The sequence below is a fragment of the Acomys minous genome (assembly GCF_964271855.1).
Source record: "Acomys minous genome assembly, chromosome: 1".
In the NCBI taxonomy this organism is placed as follows: Eukaryota; Metazoa; Chordata; class Mammalia; order Rodentia; family Muridae; genus Acomys; species Acomys minous.
This window is the reverse complement of record NC_140483.1, coordinates 11,397,616-11,418,891: the sequence shown is the minus strand read 5'-3', so window position 1 is coordinate 11,418,891 and position 21,276 is coordinate 11,397,616. Positions and strand designations below refer to the sequence as shown.

The 21,276-nt window shown below is 44.1% G+C and overlaps 1 long non-coding RNA gene across 1 annotated transcript in view; it reads right to left on the bottom strand.

The window, feature by feature from the left end:
- The window catches only part of LOC311609372, a 30,910-nt gene that overhangs the window by 8,373 nt on the left and 1,261 nt on the right, over positions 1-21,276 (bottom strand). The window contains exon 2 of the long non-coding RNA XR_014783366.1: positions 15,566-15,670. This is a non-coding gene — a long non-coding RNA (uncharacterized lncRNA). The remainder of the gene's footprint in view (positions 1-15,565; positions 15,671-21,276) is intronic.

The window sequence follows — 21,276 nt, the reverse complement described above, 5'->3', positions numbered from 1 at the left end:
TGATGGGTTCTATGTGAGTGCAGCCCAAACCAAATACTAGATTGCTAGTCAGACAGGAACGTTCCTCAGCTGTATACAGGAGCAGTGTTTGCAATTTGGGGTTATCCACATGACCCGTCTCTTATTATCGCAGATCACAAAGAACCAACTGTACTCATGAGCATATGAACATTACTCACACAGGCTAGATTGTATGAGCAAGAGAAAACAGAGAAAGGAGTAAAATAAATGGAGCAAGGCGACGGGCACAAACATGAGATTGTTGAACTGGCAGGGATCTCGATGAGAAATCTATGCTTCCAAAACCAACACTTCATAGCTTGTCTTCATAATGAAGAAAGGAAGCAAGCAACGAGGGCTCAGAGAGCTCATTCGGGGTGGAGAAGGGGCCTGATCATCAGTCTTCTAGTTTTTCTAGCTTGTAGAAAGCTGCGCATTATCTGTGCTGCCACTCCAAGTCACAGAAGGGAAAGGAGCTATCGGGTGAGTGCTAGAGAAGAATCGAGTTCATTTGTGGGGATGGACATGACGTCAGTCACTTCTTTTTAATTTACAGGAGGAAAAAAAAGTCCTCCCTGTTACTGCTTACTGTTAGAGTCCGTGGCTGCGAGTGAGAAGGCATTCCACCTTCCCCTTCCCACATCCTCTCAGCTTCTGTTTGCGTTCCCTGAGGCTACATGATGGCACTATGCTTATCTATGGCTTTGGTCAAGTCATCTCTCTGTCACTAGCTTCTGGCCATCCTTCTCAGTTTCCTGGGACTCTGCTGAGGGGCTCTTGAACTGAGGACACATCTTCTATGAGGACTGCTGTGGCTGAAATGGTCTTGAATATCACAAATCAGACTGAAGAGTCTACAGTATCTGGCTCTTGACTACCTCACTTTCAGGAAAGCATGGCTGGTGTTTGAGGGCCCCGTATGCACATATGTGTGCATGCACTTGCACACGTAGCAGAATGTTAGAGACCTGCTTGGGTTGGAACTTTCTCTTCCATTTATAGAATATCTATCTTGGAGGGTTTAGAAGTCTTTAAATCAAATTTCCATAGGTCTTTCCCCAAAAAACATCAGTGGACGCCGAGCATTTTGATGACCAGATTGATTTCCAAAACATCCTTGTAAGGATTTGAAAACAATCAGAGGCTTATATTGCCTAAATTAGTATCTATAGTGTGGCTCCAAGTATCTTAGACACAACTAGTCAGTTCCTGATGTCCCCTGGAATTCTAAGTACCTGCTTCATGGGATTTCCTGGATCTGCCTTATCTACAGGAGGCCACAGGGGACAAGAGCATGGCTTGCACCTTCATCTCTTTTCTAGGACACTGCCATTTCCTCTCTCTTCTCTCCCCAATGTCTGTTCATCGTGTTTGGAAAGGAATTAGTAAATCAGTGCAATCCCACTCTTTTGCTGTTGTTTTCTGAAAAACTAGTTTCTTTTTAAAATATTTTTTATTTATTATGTTTCATTTTTAACATAAACATTTATATTATTACACATGAGTAAAATAAGCTACATACAACAGGAAGAACCACAAGACAATCAGGAATTATATAAATGTTGCATTCAAAGTGATTTGGCTATTTGGATTTGGCAAACTTGAAGTAAATATCTTTCCTATCTTGTTGGGTCTAAATTTCTGAATGGAAATTAATATCTATCATATCTCATCTCTATTAGCTTAAAACATCTATCTTGATCTAAAAGAAATCTCAATCCCTAACCTACTAAGTTTAATTGAAAGGCTAAACTATCTGGTCTTCAAACCCATCAGAGACTTGAGAAGGGACACAACTTAAATACCTGAGTGAACCTGGGGTACAAGTTAGCAACTTCCAAAATGAAAAAATGACTGACACAGTTTACTGCCTGAACAGTCACCCAACACTCTCTACAACATTGGAGCAGCATCTTCAACCTTCTGGCCCAATATATCTCACAGACATATTTGTGAGGCAGGAACTATTGAGGACATGCTTACTCTGTCTTGGCAGAGTTTGGCCATAGACTCTGCCTGCATCTAAACTTGCCCATTTTTAGGTAGAATTCTTCCTGTGGCAGAAACAAGGACATTTTGCCCAGTGGCTTGTTTGTCACATTTGAAGCCAACTCCATAAGGAGGTTCTTTGATGCTCATCATCCTCTTTGAGGCAGGTTGGGTGTTGCCAGGAGTTAACTTGTCTTGTTGTCAAAGAATGCAATTCCCATCCAAAGTCTAAGACAATTCTTTACAGACCTTGAAAGTTCAATTCTCAACTTCATACAGAAAAACAAAACAAAACAAAACCAGAATAGCTAAAACAATCCTGTATAATAATCCCACTCTTTGCCAACCCATCCTTTACAGTGCCGCCAAAGCATCAGCTTTAGTGTGTGGAGCCAATTGAACTATTCCCGTTCTCATGGCCACTCACTGTGTTAAGCACAAGGTCCTGGAACAGCATACATGGCTGTGTGTCACCCACCTCCTACCTCATCTGATGCTGACTGCATCTGTCCTGAAATTCTGATCACTAGTACAATGGGACCTCACAGATAGTGCTCTTTAGCTCCCCCTACCTGTAAACTGCGCATTCTCCACTGGAGGGGCACCTCACAGCCCAGGCAAAGGGCCTGTCTTACAGGGATTCATTCACATGTGTCCTGAGCCCAGGTGGAGTATTGCCCTTTCTACACTGTGAATGTAAAGGAATTCCTTACTCTCTTCCTGCCCAACATTTCTGTCCTTTGAATGGTAAAAAAAAAAGCAGCTTCTACTCTATAATAATTCATATAAGGACAAACTTAGACATAGTAAGATTGGAATAACATGGATGAAGGCTTATGCCGTTTGGTTTGGGTGCTGAGGACCAAATCCTGGCTCCTTTCCATGCAAAGCATGTATTCCACCACTGAGCTCCAGCCCGGCCTTAACCGTCTAATGATTTAATTTAAGCATTTCACGGTTCAAAGCAGGCCTAGACCACTGTCATTCAGGGACCCACTGGAGGGTGAAGAAGGGAAATAGAAGGTATTTGCCGAAAGAACATGTGATAGCTATTCTTGGTTGTCAATTTGACTACATCTGGAATTAACTAAAAACCCAGGGGTCATCACAGAGTCTGACTCCTCAAATGATAATTAGGGTTGGGGGCCCACCCTAAGTCTGGGTTATACCTGTGGCAGTTTATATGAAGAACAAGGAAGGAAAAGCCTTACTCCTTGCCTGCCTGCCCTTACTCTTGATTCACTGCATGAGAGCCCACATCTTCAGGGTTCTGGAGGCCAGCTCAGACACTCAGTGTCATGTACTGAACAACTAACTGGATTCTCAGACTGCTGTTGGGAGACAACCATTGTTGGACTAGCTGGACCACAGCCTGATCCTTGTGGCAGTGGTCTTTTTGTCACCTAGAAACTGAGTAGAGAAGCAAATTCTTGGTCTCCAACTCAGTCCTGCCAACCAGAAGCCTGGCGAGGTAGGGCACGGCAATTCCTCTTAAGCAGCACTAGCATTGTGTTGGTTGTCAGTCGCTGCTGCTGCATTGCCCATCTGTGAACCTCTGCTCTCCATAGTGCTGACTCGGGAAGTAGGTACTTCCAGGGCCAAATTTGGGGGGGGGATGCCCAGCTATGAGGGGCTTTTGAGCCCCCCTCTCTCCCTGTGTTTGCATGTGTGTTCTTCTCCATACCCATCTATTCCTTGTCATCATGATATCAGCACTATATAAGAACCTTCCAGATGAGAAGGGGGCAAGTTATGACTCTGTAACTAAGACAAGAACAAGCCTGTCCAAAGCAGTTCTCGCAGCCGAGGCTTTGGGGCACAGGCTGCAGCAGCTGGGCACTCTCCACTGAGCTTTCCATTGGTCATCATCAGACAGGGATATGATGCCATCACCGAGGAGGAAACTGAGGACTTTTTACATTAATTACCCCAAAGCACACAATCCATAAACTTGGGCTCAGTGACAATGGCAGTGACTTGACTTGGGACCATTCAGGAACACAGTTTATCATCTTCACAGTATTTCCCAAGGCACTTTCGGGTGTCTCGTGGCAGCTTCTGACTGTTGAATAGGGCTTTTCTCTTGCTAGTGACAGGTGGAGGGTAAGAAGGGAAAACAGTCAAATTCACTGGACTGGACCAAAGGATTCATTTACGCTTGTGTTACTGTGACAGCAGAAGTTAGACAGAATGAGGTGCTAGTCTTCCAAAAAATTACAGATAATCTCAGTAGAAGTGCAGCCTGGACCCAAATTTTTAGGACAGAGCTGTGGCAGGGCTGACACTACAGACATGATCCATCCCCCTCCATAGCCCCAGTGATTCTCAGTGAGGCACTCTGGGGTCTTTTATGTAGGAACCTGACACTGGTCACTTGTGGCTTTGTTAGACCTCTCATGGTCCTAGGTAACCCAGACAGTTCTATTGGTTGTGAATTCCTGGATCTGCAAAGCAAAGACCTATGCCCAAGGCAAAGTAAAGGAAACGTGTTTCATTTTATTCTCATTTTAAACCATGACACTTCTGTCAAGTGAGGATCACCGTAGACCTCAGGAAAATATCCTGAGATGGTTCAGTGTTAGGCTGTATTAGTATCCATTGCCTAATAAGACAGGAAATGGCAAACCTGAGCTTTCTGCTTTGTCTGCCATGTTGTTGCCTGTGCCCTGACATTTTAGATAAGAACGGTTTAAATTCTTTAACTTGTAAGGCTCTAAACACACACACATACACACACACACACACACACACACACACACACACACACAGAGAGAGAGAGAGAGAGAGAGAGAGAGAGAGAGAGAGAGAGAGAGAGAGAGGTCAGTCTTAGTGCAAATCCATGCCAGCTTTAGAGACCCAGTGTGACAGCTGTCATGGGTGATTCATACCCATGAGTCATTCAGCTCAGCACATTGAGGAATGGCAGGACACAGGACACACCACAAGATACATCTGGTCTTTTTGGTAAATCCCTAAAATTCTAAACAGCTGTTTTATTCCTTAAATGTTCCATCCTGATAATGGGGAAGGAAAAAAGGGATGGGACATTATTGTGGGTGGCAGTTAAACAGTGTGTCATTGTCCTATTTGTAGACAAAAAGAGTTTCTCACTAAGCCTTCGGTCCTCGCTGAGAACACGTCTTACTTTTGGAGGTTTGGTGCATACTCTACCCGTGACTATCCTGGGAATATCCATGGCCACAGGCTTTATTCATCCAGGATTGAGCTTCTCAGTTAGCTAGCATCCTCAACTCTAAGGTCCTTCAGCTCTACAAAGACAATAGAATCCGTGTGGATGCTCCTGATGAGTTTAGTTTCTGAAAGCTTAGAGTCTCTCACAACTCCTCCTCATCTGTGCCAGTGTTGTTGTCCCTTGCTTGCCACAACTTTGATCACATCGAGGTCTCCCTTCTCTTCTAATGTTTTCCTCACGTCAGATATTAGTCTGCCCAAAATGGCTCTTTTTGAGGTCAGCTATGATCTCCATGCTGCTGAGCCCAATGGCCAGTCCTCAGCTGTGATTTCCCACTAACACTTGTCACCATTGATCACTGTCTTCATCTAAAAAATGTTTATTTCACCTCTAAGATATCAACCCTTTCTCAGTTTTCTACTACTTTATTGATCATTACAACCCTTCTATCTTCTTGGTAGATTTTCTTTTCCTCATTTCTTAACATTAGTGAATCCTGTGGCTCAGGGTGGGCACTGATTCCCTCTGTGATGCCTACTCATTCCCCAGTGAGGGCTGTAAAACCACAAAGGCCATAATACAGTAAAGAATCCCTGAAACTGTAATTACAGATGGTTGCTTCCACCATATGGCACTGGGAATCAACCCCAGGGCCCGTGGAAGAGCAGCCAGTGTTCTTAACCACTGAAGCATATCTCCATCCATGAGAACATATTCATCTTCTGAGTTTTTGAATATTATATTTCTCTCCAATAAATGACTAAATGACAGTTGTTATTTTTGGTAAACAATTATTTTAGTAGTATAAGGCTTACTTCTTATCTTAACCAAGCAAATTAATAAGCCAGGTAACTTTCTAAAAAACAAACAAACAAATAAAAAACACATGTATCTGAGACACTCTCACCTCAAGATACTAATGTCTATACTTCTAATAAATGTCTCTAACTTACTATGTTTACAACCACATAACTCATTCGTCTTTACCTGGTTAACCTTCCTCTTTGCAATCTTTCTCACCATCGCAAAATAGTAATCAGACCTTCTAGGTCATACCTACAGGTCAGAACCTCATCTTCATCTCAACGCCTCCCTACACCCCTTCCTATCAGTCAGGAAATTCACTCTCCACAGTACTTTCCTATATCTAACTACATCTCACCATATTTCCTCCTAACACTCATTTGATTGTCTACCAAGACTTCTCATTACATTTTTGTGGTACCCTTCTAACTGGCTCCTTTATTTTGTCCTTGCCCCTTACACTACATCACAACACAATAAAATCATTGAGTAATGCTTTGAGAATATAGACCAAATTATGTCATTTATCTACTTGAGCTACCCCAATGGATAGATCTTAGCCCCAAACATTCAAACTAAGACCATATTGTTCCCAGAAGAAACAGAGAAATACATTTATGAATTTAGCACAGATAAAAGTTATTTAGAAGGAACCCAAAGGCCCTTCCAACAACAGAAAAAGATGTTGAACTGTACATTGTCAAACCAAATATTTTCTGCTTGTATGGGACATGTGTGGTAAAGAAACTGCTGACACAACTGCTCGATGGCATGGTGAAGGGGAAGGTTTTTATTGCAGATGTGAGAGAGGGAGTGAAGAGAAAAAGAAGCAAGCTGGATATGGCCCAGGCTGGGGAAGTGGGAGAGCAGGAGAGAGTAGTGGAGATAGTGAGATAGCAGGAGATAGAGGAGACCCGGCGTACAGAGAATACATGAAAATAACAAGAGATAGGGGAAGAGTAGGAGAGTAAGAAAGAGTCAATGTGAGGGAAGGGAGAGAGAGAGAGAGAGAGAGAGAGAGAGAATGGCGAGAACAACAGGATTATAATAGCAAGAATGAGTAGCTAAGGGGAGGGAAGCCTCTGAGCTGTAGGTAGTTTAGGGTGGAGGAGGAGGTGAGAAGGGCTGGGATGTAAAGGAACATGGGCTTTGAAATGAGTAACTGGCCTCTGTAACAGTGAGGAAGCCTGGAGGGCTGCCTGTACTTTGATATGCAACTACAGGTAGCCATTTGTCCCTTCTGTGACAGGTAAGGCAAATGGCTTCTTTTTATAGAGGGGAACTAGCGCCACAAGTTTCTGAGGAACACTGGCTATTATACAACCCCAGGAGTCCTACAGTACAGGTTGAGCTCATTTCTGGATACTCGAACAACCTTTCGGAGTTTGGAGAACTGGAGTTTCTTTTGGACTGACACTGCTCATCAAAATATATCTTTATACTTGATCCTAGTACTAAAGGCCAAGAAGAAACTTAATATTCATCTTTTAAAAATAAACAGACAAGCCCTAGATCAATAACTACATCCATATTACGCATATCTGGCAAAGGGCATGCGTTAAGAATACACAATGATGAGGATGAAGAGAGCACTGGAGCCCTGTTCCCAGCACTCACATTGGGCTGTTCATAACTACCTGAAATTCCAGCTCCAGGGAAGCCATATCCTCTCCTGTTTACGCTGGCACCCACGGGTTAATTTCGTGACAGTGCTCAAGATGAAAGGAATTGAGGAGAAATAAGTTAGTGTGTCTTGTGTGCAGGTGATAGCCTAAACGAAGAAAATATGTGAAGGTCAGGGTCATTACAAAACCCTGAGCCACACAAGGTACCAAAAGATGGCCAAGGGTTTCAGTCTGTATAAAAGAAGAATTGCCTGGGGCTGGGAGATGTGCCAGTGGTTAAAATGCCTGCCACACAAGCACGAGGACTGGAGTTCAGATCCACAGTGTCCATGTAAATGCTTGGTGGGCATGATGGTCCACCTGTAATGCCAGTGCTTGGGAGATGGAGCCAGAGGACCCCCCCAGAGCAAGGTAGCTGGACAAACTAGGCCTCCAGGCAAGCTCTCAATTCAGAGAGAGAGAGAGAGAGATCTTGCCTCAATGAATAAACGGGAGAGTGATCAGGGAAGAGTCCTGATCTCAACCTCTGGCCTGAATGTGCACACTCACACAAGTACACCTTCACTGTCTCCTCCATGTTCATGCACACATGGAGACACCCTTTCATACAGGTGCTCCCACCACACACGAAGGAAAAGGAACTAGCTAAACTCAGAAACAGTGACAGAGGAAGCTTGAGCAATTAGGAGGAGGTATGTTTTTAAATGCATCTCTTTTGATGTGGTGCTATAAAGAATAATCAAGATAAAAGCACAAATGTAATAGTGATCAACAGCTACAAACCAGGATATATCACTGATCATTAGGGAATTGCAAGTCAAAATAACAATGGAAAACTTCATTATGGCCCCTAGAATGGCTACTGTTTAACAAAAACTGGAAAAAAAATGAAAATGCTAGTGATGGTATTGAAAGATATGTGTGTGTTGTTCACAGTATACAATAACATGTCTATGGAGAACAGTACGAGAATATTTTAAAACATTAAAAATCAGCTTGCACATGATCCAGCAATTTCATGTCTTGGTAGATGCTAAGAAGTGGAAGTGGGGTTTTCAAAGAGCTCTTTGTGTTCTGATGTGCGCAGCAGTATTGTGCATAGCAGTCAGGAGGTAGGGGCAAGCCAGTGCCCATTAGGCCGGAATAGATAGACAAAATGTAGGAGCTGGAGTGAATTTTCCAGTCTTGGAGAAAAGAATTAAATGACAGCACAGACTACATGTCTGAGCCTTGGGAATGCTATGTCAAGTGTTGCAAGGCAATCACAAAAAGAAACGCAGCATGATTTGACTTATATGAGACACACAGGGTAGTCAAGTTCACAGAGCCAGGGAGTAGAACAATGGCTGCCAGAGAAGCTTTAGCCCAAGGTCTCAACCTTCCTAACACCACGACCCTTTGATACAGCTCCTCATGTTGTGGTGACCCCCAACCATAAAATTAAATTTTTTTGCTACTTCTTAACTGTACTTTTGCTACTGTTACGAATTGTAATGTAAGTAGTTTTATAGACAGAGGTTTGCCAAGGGGTCACGACCTCCATTTTGAGAACCAGTGCTCCTGGATGATGACTGATATCCATGGCTCTCCTTGTGGGAACAGACCACACGGAAGCAGGGATTTTTAGAAGCAATCTCTCTACACTCCCTGGAAAACTATGGCTATTATTTTACCCATTTCAGAAGAGTAGACAAGTGAGGCCCACAGAGGTTAACTAACTTGGCCAAGACCCACAGGAGCCAATGACAGATAGGTGTGAGGGCAGAGCCAAGTGTGACCTTGCCAGGTGGGGTCCTTCAGTATGCCAGGTCTTCTTTGTGGAAAGAGGGAGAAACAAAGCTGTGTGGCAGATAGGCTTGGTGGGAGAGAGAAGAAAGGTAGGGAGGAGGAGGGAGAGGCTGAGGAAGAGAGAGGCTGGGGAGGAGGGAGAGGCTGAGGAGCCAAAAAGTTCAGTATATTAGGAATATGAGAAATAATTCCAGGAAGGAAATAATAGCCCATAAATGTATCTACTTATTTTGATGTAATTTCTTCTCAGGCTACCTTTGTACTTAATTACTTCAATTTTGTTGAGAACATAAAGCAAATGAGTCTCATTTTCCTTGATTCTGTTCTATTATGAAGTTTCATTTCAGAGAGTCACTCTGTGCCATTTCCTACTTAATTTTTGATTCTGTTGTCCGACCCTATTGAAGACACTAATCATAAGTGGCACTCAGATATGGTTTCGCCTAATGGATTAATGCCTTGCCCCATGCTGAGCAAACTTATCCAAGCTGGATTCCATGGCTCCCCTTTCTGGGATGCTATTCTCCAATCTGCTGCTGTACACACACACACACACACACACACACACACACACACACACACACACGTTTTGATATACCAGATGTCTCAAGATGGTCCCATTACTCCAAGGATATGAAGAGCATGAATGCTTCCAAATCCTTGGCTTTCAGTGTAGAGATTTCAATAACCTTTATTGCATCAAAGATGTTGCCATCACAAAGGTACTCAGGGCTACTGTCATTATCACTGTAAGATGCTAACAAGACATGCTGTCAGCCCTTGCTTAGCATGTACAAGTCTCTGGGTTGTGTCCCTAGCACAAAGACAAACAAAAAGAACAAAACATAAATTAGAATCACTAAAATGTGACCATGAAACATTGCTGAGTTCTCAAAAAAGGAGAGGCCTTTTCTGAGTGCTTATCACACATCACACATTGGCTTGAAATGAGCTGGGGTTTGGGGAGTGGATCTCTAATTTTACCCCCCCCCATGTCGTTCCTCAATTTCTTCCCATCAGTGTTTCCTGGAACTCCTCACTGATGGGGTGAGGGATGTGGGTGGGAAGGGACCCTTGGGGTTGGAGATAATTGTTCCTCATCATCCTGGTAAAGCCTCCAGATTTCCATACTCCCGCACAGATTCCCAGAACCTTCACTTAGTTCTCCCACAACCTCCTGAATATTTGAGCCTTTGGCTCTCTTCTTCCCTGCTCATACACTTCCCTGAGCCCTTCATCCCTACTATTCCGTGTCCTTGGCTGTTTCATTTTTCACCTAAGAAGATAATGTTTCCTTTTGGAGCATGTGTTTCATAGAAGCACAGGGCCTTGATATTCCCGACCTGAGTGAGCCTTTTCTCATTCTACACATTTCTTCATTTATGAATTTGCTCATGTGTGAAATGGGGTTAATAGTACAATAATAATAATTCACACCATAATTGTGAGTGCTCAGTGAAACAGCACATCCTGCGGGAAGTGCTCATGATGGGGCCCTGGAGCGTGGAACTTGAACATAGTAATGGGAGACACCGTGATGAATGACATTGTTGTCCTGACACCAGGATGGCAGAGCAGGAAGCCAGAGAAGCCCTTGAGATGCATTTAATCTGAAGAATCACCTCAGCCCACACAAAGTGCAGAAACTTTTGCTCTTTGGTACCTCACACTACTTGTTCAGTGACTATTGGCCCCTTGGCTTGGGATGCTTGGCAAGAGCTCAGGGAGTGACCTCAGCCAGGCCCAGCTAGTGAGCCACAGTTGGAAAGCTGGGAGGCCCTATTGCCTGTGTAACTAAACCACTCTTATTTTTGTCAACATGATTGGCATGGCACTAAAAATGTTGCTTAGAACTGAGCCACCCATGAGAGGTCACGCTTTAGGCCCTGTGCTCTCGGATACTAAAAATGTATTTAACTCAGGGTGTGGCCCTGCTCTGTAGAGCCCCATATCACCCAGCATGATGCTTCTATGTCACTTCCAAAATAAGAGGGAAGGTTTTGATGTCTCATCCAACATAGTGACACAAAGCAATACCAAGGAGTGGACAAAGGCATCAGAAGCTGGAGTATGTTTCACTGTCTTCTTGCTATTTGGATGTTGACTGTTTCCCCCAAAGGCCCATACAGTAAAGGGTGGTCCCAAGGGAGGTGGTAGAAGGCTGTGGAAATGTTAAGAGGTGGGAGGAACTTAGGTCTTTGGAAGGATGCCCTCAAAAAAATCGGTGGGGACCTTGGCTCCTCTTCTTTCCCCGTTTGCTTCCCTGGCTCATGATTTAAGTTGGTTTTGTTCCACCATGTACCCCATGTGATGCTCTCTGTTGCCACTAGATCCAAAGCAATGGGGCCAACCAGCAACAGACTGAAATCTCCAAGCTGTGAGGTAAAATATAGTCTTGTTTTTCTGAGTAAATTATCTCTGGCTTTTAGTGCCTGTGACCGAAAGTTTAAGCTTTTGTCCATGAGACATGCATTTGTAGACACAGTCTAGCAATGGCCAATGGCAGCAACTGCAGAAGCATAGGAGAAAAAGTACAAAATATTTTTGAGGAAACTGGAGAGACAGGTCACAACTGCCTATAATGCCAGCTCCAGGGGATCCAACAAATTCATTTTGGTCTTCACAGGACCTTCTCTTATAATCACATATCACTACAGATGACCTAAAATAAAACCATGTTTTAAAAACCCCATATGTTTTACCCATTATATCAGTTTGGCATTCATTGTTTTTAAGAGGATATGGGAATCTATGGAGATAGAGGAGGCCATTTCCTGTCACTCTTTACAATGCTGCATTTTTAGTTTGTCATGTAGTCTTTATTTCTTGAATAAACTCTACCAGAAGACACTGAAGAAATTGCAGTGCTCTCACAGCACACTGAAGGGAAGGGGCAAGTGCATTTTGTAGCTGGAAATGTCTGAAGGAATTTTACTTCTAAGCAGCAATCACCATATGTGATTTGTTTGTTTGTTGTTTTGTGTGTGTGTGTGTTTGTGTGTGTGAATTTCACAGCATGGTGCTGAGGGCGGACTGTGTGGTGTGATGGTGTGTGAGTGTGTGTGTGTATGTGTGTAATAGGACTAGAGGATACTTCTGGGAGCTGATGGAGGTGAAGATTTGGGAGAGAAACTAATTCTTTGAGTAATTTCTGCCCTAGTTACTCTCAGCAGGGACTGTGAAGTTCAAGGACCTAAGAAGGGTATAGAGTTAACAATGAGTCCTGTGACAATGCAGACAAAGGGCTGGTGTTGTGTGAGCCTGTTCTTTGGTGTGAAGGCCTGGCCTCTGGGATGAGATTCATAGCACAAATTTAGAGGAAGGAGTACAAGCCTAAAACGGAAGCACGTGGAGATACCTTGGTTCCAGGGGTGCTGGTTATAAAGAAAATGAAACCAGCTGAGAGTGTGATGTGAAACCAGCTGAAAGGCCTGCAGCCTGGGTGCCTGGGGCTGGGAAGGCAGAGCTGCTTTCTGCTCTTTCAGGACAGAGTAGGCTTGGCCCTGGGAAGGGCCCTGGGCTACCAGGAAGGCTGGGAATGCATCAGCATTGGAAGCCCGGCAGACCCTCATGGGCCATGGTGGGAGTTCGTGCTGACTCCTAAGTCATCTCTGAGGGAAGGCTATGGAATTCCTGCCATACTTGGCCAGTGTGCCTTTTGCTGTCAAATTGACTCATGCTGACTGTGAAGGGTCTAAACATAGTCGGAGAAAGATTGACCAAAGCACCAAATTCTGGCTTGTACTGGAGACATTTCCATCACTGCCCTGAGCCTCTACACCAGGTAACCCTGTCATGTATGAAAGTCTGTTGGCTTCACTCAGTTCATATACTGTGACTTTCTTGTGCCAGGAACAGAAAAAAAATGATGAGTGAGTGAGTGGCCCTCTGCCTTGAAAGGGCCAGAATCTATATTAGGCAAAGGAAATCAAAGGAAAGAAAAGAACAAAGGGTTTAGATGTCCTGGCTACTATGATAGGTGCTTTAAACACAAGTATTATTTAAATGTCTCAAAAAAGTGACTAGGCAGATGTTATTGTTAGGATTCTGCTTCAGTCTGCCCACCTGTGATGTCATTGCTTTACCTGCCATGGGGGCGTGGCCATATAAAAGGACAAACCTGACCATGTGACTCCCTCTCTACTCCCCTTCTCTTACTCCTCTATTCCCCTTTCCTTCCTCTCTCTCTCTCTCCTCTCTTATTCTTCCTCTGTCTGTCTGTCTGTCTGTCTGTCTGTCTGTCTGTCTGTCTCTGTCTCTCTCTCTCTTTCCCTCTCTTATTCTTCCTCTGTCTGTCTGTCTGTCTGTCTGTCTGTCTCTGTCTCTGTCTCTGTCTGTCTCTGTCTCTGTCTCTGTCTCCCCCCCTCTCCTCTCTTATTCTTCCTCTGTCTGTCTGTCTGTCTGTCTGTCTCCCTCTCTCTCTCTCTCTGGGGTACCCCTCCCCCTTCTTCTTCTCTCCCCCGCTCATTTAATAAACTCCTCTCGAACATAATATCTGCTGCTCGCTACCTTCTTATATCTTATCAGCTTATACCTTACATCCTCATAATTAAATATAACAGTTATCGTTTTCCTCTCAGGGAGTGGTGATGAGGCTCAGAGAAGGCTAGCTAACTAGCCTGTTCAGGGTGCTAGCTTTGGAAAATTGTTAACATTAATGGTTTTGTTTATTTGTTATGGCTTGGCATCTGGGGATCTGTCATAGGGCCTACAACATACCAGCCAAGGGCTCTACCACTGAGTCACAGCCCCAGCCCTCTATTTCTTTTCTATTTTATGATAGGGTCTCTAGGGAGACCCTAGGCTGGCTTTGAACTCGCTTTGTAGCCTAGGATAACCTTGAAATTGCAAGCCTACATTCTTAGACTCCCAAATATCTGGAATTACCAGCCTTCCCCATCAAGCCTCAGTTTGGTCAGGTCTGGTCTGTCTTCCTCAAAGCTGTGATCTTTCCAGCATCCCCACTGCTCATTGAAAAGAGCCACAGAAACCACACACCCTGAGTGTATTTGATGACCAGTTTCCATTGGTCCCCAGGATAAAGTCAGAATGTTTAGAAATCAGTGACATGTGGAAAAAGGATAGAAAGGCATTTAGGAAAGAGTCACTATGATTTGTATTGCAAACATTATTTTTTTTATGGTTGTAAACATAATCTGAGGCTGTGAAATTGCAGAGGTATCCTTCTCCTTTGATAACCTTTCCCACAGAAAGTCACAACCACAGAGGCATCTGTCAACTACCTCTGGGGAGGTGAAAGGGTAGACTTGCCAGACAGTGAAATCCATCCAGCTATCAATTTGGAGGGAGGATCTGCCTGACCCAGCAGCAAAGATCAGAAGCTGACAAGGCAAAGGCCTGGGGCAGCTGATCCTAAGTCTGAAGAGCTTAAACCCATTAGATCACAGATCTGCCTCCTACTCTTTTTCTCTTCATCCTCAAAGTGTGCACATCTGAGGCAATAGAGAGCCACTGCTCCTGGGAGGCTGCGTCCTGCTCTTTGGAAGGAAGCCAGCAGCCAGCACACGCTGTCATCAACTTCTCACTACACAGAACAGCTAAAGCAACGGGTGTTTTAACTGTCTAGGGGCGCACACAGGACTACACAATCATGTAGGTACTGGATTCGTAAGCACCTGCTAAAACACGTGTAGGGCCGGGCATGGTCATCCATGTCTTCTTGTCCAGTACTCAGGACATGGGGCATACTATCCTTGGTTTATCTTGGTCCCAGTTGGTTTATACTCTACCTTCAGGTACAGAGCTCCTACTCTTACTGCTCTTTGCCCCTTGCCTGTATTTAGAGGATGACAGAGCGTCAGAGACCTCCTGGCATGTGTCGTCCTCCACTAGCTTTCATACAACAATGTGCCTGGCTCAGATAATGTGTGCAATTAGGTGTATTCTTTGTGTGTGACATGCCTCTGTGTGTATGTAACTAGGTGTGTTCCTTACACAATGAGAAATTACTGTGTATATTAGGTCTGTGTGTGATGTGGTGGGCTACGTGATGAGATTTTGTATGAGGCGTTACTGTAGGTGATTACATGTGAATACGTGTGTCTTCTCTTCGTATGTTGATTCAAACATCTAGGCCCAGATTCCTTCCCTCTTTGCCTACTTGCTTCATGCATTGTAGGTTACTTAGTGGCATAGATGATCTTACTGTGATTCTTACAAAATTCCTGGATCGTGCTTCATCCCCGTAGGCTCGGTCCCCTTTGTGTGCTGTTGTCCAGAGCCTCACTCCGCCATGCTATTTTTTACTTCTCTGGAAAGAAAAAGAACACAAGCACAGGGAGTCAAGTTTAGCTGAGAAGTCCTCTCAATTTGTATTTTGGGGAGTAAAGGAACGTTAAAGGGCCCTTGAGCAAGAAGGCAGGAGGTAGCCTGTATAGTGCCTGCTCACACCAGAAGCATCTGCATTCTCCCTTGACAATATTACTGAGGCACTCACCCCTTACTGTTTGTCCAAGGGGACAAGCCTGTGGGTACCACCACTGGCAGAGCCAAATTCAACTGGTACATGTGCACACTCAAGTGATGCTTGCTGAATGTGTGGAGTTGAAGACAAAGGGCTTCTTTGGAAATAATAGGCTCTGAGGAGCTATCATTTTATTTAATAAAAATGTAAAAACTAAAATATGATTCTTGTTATTATATTATTAAACTATTTTCTTTATAGCTTGTAAGTTTCTAAAGCAACAGCATAGCTTTGTGATGTTCTCACCGTCTGTCTAAATGAACACGATTGATCTTAAATGACAACTTTTTTTTTTAGTGAAAACTTTGAAAGCCAAACCAAAGTCTGGGTTCTAAGGGAGGAACAGCTGCTGAGTCAAAGTCCTGGGGACAGCGCTGCTTTGTGAGCTTGGGAAACTTAGCAGTAGCTGGGTTCCGCTCAACCTCCAGTGTGAGAAGTTGGTCGTGTGTGTTCATGTGGGTACACATGCACATGAGTTCATAGATGCAGATGGCAGAGAACAACCTTGCCTGTTGTTTCTTATACCCTGTCCACCCTGATTATTTAGACAGTGTCTCTCATTGGTCTGAAGCCTGTCAAGATGGCTACCAGGCTGGCTAGAAATCCCCAGGGACTTGTCTGTCTCCACCTTCCCAGTGCTGGGATTACAAGGGCATGCTATTATGCCTAACTTTTTTATGTGATTGCTGGGGATCAAATTCAGGTCTCTCATTCTTGCAAGGTAAACAATTTACTAAGTGAACTATCTCCCAGCACCACGACTGGGCCTTAAGCCACCACCTTGTAGTCTCCATACTCAGTGCTGGAGAAAGTCTCTGCCAATGAAAGTGGACAGTCATGGCCCATTTCCACACATTTCGTGTGATCTGCCAATGCATCTCCATCTCCGCCCCACGCACTTGGGGGTGAGACTCACTGACAAGATCTGAAGGCATTGAGAGCCTGATTCTATGACTTTCCTCATTGTTGTGACTAAAGCAACTTGGGGAAGAAAGTATTTATCTTGGCTCACAGTTTGAGGGTACCACACATCATCGTGGTGGGGGAACACAGCGGCAGAAGCATGAGGCAGCTGTAGCCTTTGCGTCTATAGCCAGGAAGCAGAAAGAGATGAATGCTGAGCCTCTGCTTGTTTTCTCTTATTTATTTATACACCCCAGGACCCAAGCCCATGGAGTGGTGTGGCCCACGTCGGGGTGGGGGGAAGTCTTCCCACTTTAATTAGCATCATCTGGAATGTTCTTCACAGACCTGCCCAGGGGCCTGTCATTTTGGTATTTCGAGATCAATATTAAGCACTGCAGTGATGTCCCCTCTGGGGGCTCTTTTCATGGTAATCTGGTTTGAGATATAGATTTGAGATTAACTGGCCTCGGCTCTCAGGTCAGACAAGCTGCATTTTGCCCTAGTTTGTGACCATGAGTTTGCAAATCCAAGACAAATATTCACTTCACACTCACTTTTCAGATGCACCAAAGGCCCAGATCTGAGGGCTGCAGTTGAGTTGCTACCCTACTACCAACATCTCTTTCAAATTTACCTCTCAAAATCTGAACTCTAGGGCTACACGTGAGGCTGACACCTCCTGGCAAAAAAGACATTACTTTACAGCCAATTTAGCATGGGGACAAGCAAAAGCATGCAAGTTGACCTCTGTGGCTAAAAGGTCAGCCTTTGGACTTACGGACTTTCTTGTTTTGATGTGTAGTCCCATCGTTTGCGACTTTTGTCCCTTCACCTTCTGCCCCACGATGGTTCGACTGTCATGGGAGGGATCCTGTTGTCTCGCCTGCATGACTTGGTGTGGTGGTGTGATTAAAAAGTTATGACCTCTGTGTAGACTTAGGACAATCTCTCAGCTAGTGACCTTGTCACTTAGTCATTCTTACTCAATGACTATGCTGCCCAGTGGGTTCTTAACAGCCAAAGTCTCAGGGGGCACCCTGCACATTTCAGAATGCTGAACCTGTACCCAGTCGCTTGAGCAACGTTAGTCAAATTCAACATCCTGATACCATCTCAGAGTGGAAACTGCTTGACAATAGGCTGAGTCCCCCTATGAGGTGCTTGCAGCTCTGTTCTGCTGGTGTCTGTCTTTTTGGAGTATTAGTTGTGTCTCTTTGAGTTCTCCTGTGCTGCAGTCTCCCCAATACCCTCTGTAATCCTCACCTCCAAGCCTGTCACACTGTCTAGCTCCTGCTTTATCTTCTCAGGGCACTTACTGTGTATTCCCCAACCCACTCCTGTTTACTTTCATGTCTCTGTGTCACTGGATTTATTTTCACTGTCATTAATGGCCACCAAATGGCCAGGTTTGAATAATGGCCTCCTGCCCTCCCTTATTTTGTGTGGGCTATATAAATTTGCGATGGATCAAAAACCACATGAGGGAAACAATGCTGTCTTATTGTTAAATCCTAGTGTTGGACAGCCTCTTCGCACACTAAGTTCTCAATATGCATGTGTTAAAGGACTAATTCTGTGTCCTTGTATTGTTGACATCTCATTTTCTTAAAATATTCCAGCTATGTTCATGAAAATACTACTGTGCTGGGTGGTTTTAAATGTCAGTTTGCTGTGACCTGGAATGGGGGATGGCCTTGATTGTTAATTGACCTGGCCCATTGTGGAAACACCATTCCCTAGGCAGGGGCTCCTGAACAAGGTAAGGACAGAGAAAGCTAGCTGAGCAGCAAGCAGGCGTCACGGGTGCATTTGTTTCTTTGCTCTCCAGTGAGATATGCCCTCCTGCTTGAGTGCCTGCCTTGACTTTCCCTCCAGGTGGACTGCAGCCTGAAACTGACAGTCGAATAAACCCTTTCTGCCTGAAGTAAAATTTGAACAACTCCACTCTCTTCTTCTGGAAATTAATTTTTTCTTTTTTTATCATGCTTTTGCCAAATGTTGGTATTCTAGAGTTTGAGTCTTGGCCTTTTCTCTTCTCTTACAAGCTTTCAGGGGCATAGTTTACAAAGCAGAAGTCCTCTCACTTTATCTCTCCGTATGCTGACTACTTTTCTCCAACTTCATTCTACTCAAATTAGTTTTAATGTCTTTAGACAATTTAATCAATTACTCACTGAGTGCCTTGACATTTCCTTGGCATTTAAGAGTATATCCAAAATAAAACTGTATTTTCCTGAGAACTTTATATTAAGAACGTGGAATAAAGCTATAAGTAATTAGTTGGATGTCCAAATATCATTATCATATGTCACAATGTTGATTTGAAGGGCACGTGTGTGTGTGTGTGTGTGTGTGTGTGTGTGTGTGTGTGTGTGCGCGCGCGCGCGCGTGTGTGTGTGTGTGATGATAAATGAGCCTCAGATAATATAGAATGCTTAGACAGTTCAGAAATGAACAAGTCGAGCATGTGATATGTTTAATTACAAAAGAGGCACATTCTCTAAATAACTGGTGTGATGTCATCTGATGGTAATGAGACCAGAGTGAGTCAAGGCTCAGAAACTGGGTTTATTGTCCTCAAATCATAAACCAACATGAAATTGTTTGGTAGTGATTTATTCTTGAGTTTCAGGGTAAAAAAAAAAATGCCTAAAACCAAGACTAGCCACTCTATTATTCTCAAGGGTGCAGATGCTCTCCTGTTGCTACCGTAAAATCTGTCATATAATCTCAGAGTCTCCCTGGTTCTCTGGGGGTACAGTAGATCTCAGCTCTTTCAAAGTTGCAAACAGCAACTCCTGTGTGCTCCACGCAGTTTAAAACAAGTCTCTAAGAGGAAAGCTCATCTCGTGTTGTATTCAAATCTTTGCCACCTTTGGAGTTGTTTGCTAATGACTCTGTGGCGTGCGGTCATGTGCTGAGCCCTGTATGGCTCACACATGTGTGCCTATGACTCTGTCCATATCAAAGTCAAGCTACAGCCATCATCACCTTGAAGACTTTACTTTATGACGTCTGTGCCTTTGCAGGGACCCTTTCCACTACAGCCACCCAAGGTACAGCCTCTGTGGCTGAAGTGACAGTGGAGGCCAAGTTATGCCCATACTAATGATAAGGCTAATTAAAAGGCTTGGCACCACAACCTCGGAATCAGGAATGTGGTCTTCTTGAAGGGAGCTGTGCTGTCGCCTGGTACTTGTCACTCCACGAATGGTGTTCTGAAGGGAAAAGCATGGCTTCCTGCCTATCTGGTCAGGCTGGCACCTAAAGGAGAATATGAGAGTGCGAAGCTGCATGTGTCTGGTCTATTTCCTAAATCTATCCACGGCTACTCATTCCTCTTCTCCAGGGTTGGAATATGTAAGAAGAAGGAGAGTATGTGCTGTTCATCTTTGAGGCCCTTAAAGCACCAGCCGCCTATCCAATCATCTAACTCAGTAAATGGTAAACACTTAGGCCTGGGCCACTCAGTATGATAGCAATTCAACACAGGTAACTACTGAGTTCCTGACACATGGCCACTCCATCTTTAGCTATAACCTAAAATATACACTGGGTTGTGAAAAGAAAAATAGAAAATATCTTGTATATTATATTGACTTCATGCTGAGATGTAAATAACTTATTAAATAAAATGTTAAAAATAAATAAAACGTTAAAATGTACCATTGGCATGAATTCTGGAATATGACTTAGAGTGTACATATTCTCACTGGATATATCTTGTGTTAGACCGATGGTTTTGAAATTAAGATTGGCAGCCCGTGGTAGATGAATACTTTTGTGAATAATCCAATAAGATCATCCTGCTGTAAAGATTTTCACAGGCGAAGTCTGGATCGCATGCTATGTAATAGCCAACTCGAAGCAGTCTGAAGATCTCTCCTGCAGGCTTGCTCTGGTCTCTGTGTCCCACAGGAGCCACGAGCAGTGAGGTGCTACCCCTTGCACCTGTGTGAATCTCTCCTCTCTGCCTCCTTTGCTTCTTCTTTAGAGCCCAGATCACTGTGAGTACTGAATGGTCTCACTGGGGGGGCCATCATTATCTGTCCCCACCCTTTCTTCATGTTACTCATAGAGTGACCCACAGAAAGATGGTTCTAGATGTTTTGCCCTCCACTTTGACATCCTACAGCTCTTTATCCCGATCTCATCAGAGTGCTAAGTTCTCTTTTCTTTCTTTCTTTTTTTTTTTTTTTTTTTTTTTGGTTTTTTGAGACAGGGTTTCTCTGTGTAGCCTTGGCTGTCCTGGACTTGCTTTGTAGGCCAGGCTGGCCTCGAAATCACAGTGATCCACCTGCCTCTGCCTCCTGAGTGCTGGGATTACAGCACCTGGCTTAAATTTATCTTAACTATTCTCATGCTCTTCCAGGGGACCTGAGTTTGATTTCCAGGACCTATGCCAGGATGCTCACAAGCCTGTAACTCCAGCTCCAGGGAGATATGACCCTTCTGGCACCTGAAGTCACATGTACATCATTGCACAC